This window comes from Buceros rhinoceros, unplaced genomic scaffold (assembly GCF_000710305.1).
Source record: "Buceros rhinoceros silvestris isolate BGI_N320 unplaced genomic scaffold, ASM71030v1 scaffold26084, whole genome shotgun sequence".
In the NCBI taxonomy this organism is placed as follows: domain Eukaryota; kingdom Metazoa; phylum Chordata; class Aves; order Bucerotiformes; family Bucerotidae; genus Buceros; species Buceros rhinoceros.
The window spans coordinates 17,814-20,168 of NW_010408000.1; positions in this window are offsets into that span (position 1 = coordinate 17,814).

The following is a 2,355-nucleotide window of genomic DNA, read 5'->3' on the forward strand; positions in this document are numbered from 1 at the left end:
CGGGAGGAGCGTGGAAAATGGCGACACTTCACAGGGGAAGCCTGCGGGAAATGGGCTGCTCCCAGCTCCCGGGAGCCTCCCCAGCGGGACACGTAAGCGTACAGCTACTGCATGCCACTTCCAGTGGAATTTGGTACTTGGCCAAATTTTCTGCATAAATAATCTTTTGAGTTTCATGCTGTTGCAGAGAGTGCAATGACTTCTAACCACAGCATGCTCTTCTCAGAGCCCACGCAGATACAGTGGCTTAAGTTTCAAGAGATGTAGTAGTTTAACTGCAGATGTTGGTAACCTACAAGATAAAGGCTGGGACAACCGCAGCAGGATCTGCTCAGCAGTGCACTTTTTACTGATACTATTACGATTTTGTAGTGAAGTCCATAGTATGGAAATTGGCTGGTTTTGAACACAAATTCATTTTGACAAGGATTGCTGAGATTATAGAAGAGAGCATCTTAACAAGGTGAGGTCTACCTCTTATTTCTCGTCTTCTCCAAGACAGAAGCACTCAAAGAACACAAGGAAGTAAGTGCACAAAGATGTGTGAATATTTAAGCAGAGTTATGACAAAAGGAAGAGAACTTAAAGTGTTTGCAAGCAAAAGTCTTAAAGATAAAAACTCCAATAGGAAACCTATAAACTTAGGTAAATATCACAGAGAAACTCAGATCTGCAAAATCAGACAAATCCCAGGAAACCAGCCACCATTTATTTTTAATTTTTCAGCTGCTCTCAAATTCAAGACCTACAAGAGCCAAACCGAGTGCTGCTTAGGTACTGTGTCAGCCTCCCGTGATGACCCCACTCCCAGAACGGAGAGACCGTGTCAGTGTTATTGTAGAACTAGGGTAGAGCGCCTCTGGCAATAACCCTTCCCACCACAACTATGCATACCAAACACACAAAGCCAGCAACAGGCAAATAATGGCACAGCTCAGCATTTCCACAAGAAGACAGCAGGTTTCTAAGTGGGGAAAAAAGCTCTAAACACAGAGTACCTGCCTGTAACTCAGAATTATTCATGCGCTTTAGCATTCTAGAAATCCATACGCACTTGTAGTATGAGTTTGCTGTGGTTTTTTAAAGCATAATAGGTAAGGTACAACGGATTCGGTAGTGAGCAGTGAACTATTCCACACAGATTTAAGTGACGGGGAGTTCTTTTATTCTAACTACCGCACCTGGATTCCAGCCAATCCCTCAGTGAAATGTATAATTGGATAACTGTAGGTTATAGCATTAGTCGTATTCAAGCGCCTCTATTCTATTTAAAAAGGAAACAGTTTTCCTGACCTTTAAATCTCACTACAAATAAAAGAGCAATTATTTCTCAATAAATACATATGCTGAAAAAAAAATTTTAAAGGGGGGAGGGGGGAAATCAGTTATTTTTCCTAGATTTCAAAATCCTTCCTAATTTAACAACTTCCCAAGCATCTGCCAAACCATGTTTTCTTCTGTGTCTACCCTTCAAACTGTGAGACTGCCAGAGGTGAGTCTCTTTTTCTGTAACTCCTGGAAGCGTAGCACATTTTGCACCCAAAAAGCGCAGGAGAGAAACCTCATTTAAAGCTGTGGTTAGAAGAGTAACAGAGAGAATAGTTGAATTCTCATATTATTTGCTGAAATTCATCTAGAAAATAGGGGGGTTGATAAAATATAAAAATTCTTCTAATTATCGAAACCACAGAAATTGAGCTGCCAACAAGAGCCTCCCCCGATCTGGAGGTAACGTTGCACCCTTTCTAGCACATGAATTACTAGCATTCCTCTTCTCGCCTCTCGCCGCTCGGGTGACGGGCTGAAGCAGCCCTCTCCCCTCTGATCTATGCAGCAGATAATTTTTGCACAGCCTGTTTTCACTCTGTGCTCAGCATGTCCACTGACTCTGCAGGAGCTCTGCCGGGGAAGTGAGAGGGAAAGCAGGCACTACAGATCCACAAAGCAGATACCAGCCATTGTCTGGCTTGGAAACAAGCATTTGGCTGAGAATTTTTGTGTGACGTTTTCCCCCTTTCTTTTTTTTTTTTTTTTTATTATAAAGCTGGAAATTTTTCAGCCCTTGATAGAATTACTGTAATTTAAACTTGAATTCTGAACGTATAAGAATAACTTCACTCTTTTTATCATCAGTGTCCATAGCTAACAAACATTTTCTTTCTTCTTTTTTTATTTTTTACATCAGGATATTTACTCTGTCACTTCTCTTTGAAATGGAAAAGACCCTCAACTGCTCTAAGTCTGCCCAGTAACTGTAAAGCTGGACTGAACTTCTCACACCATTACAGTATACCAAAATCAAAACTACCGTTCTTTAAATCATCCTACTCAAATACATCTATTTAAAACATATAT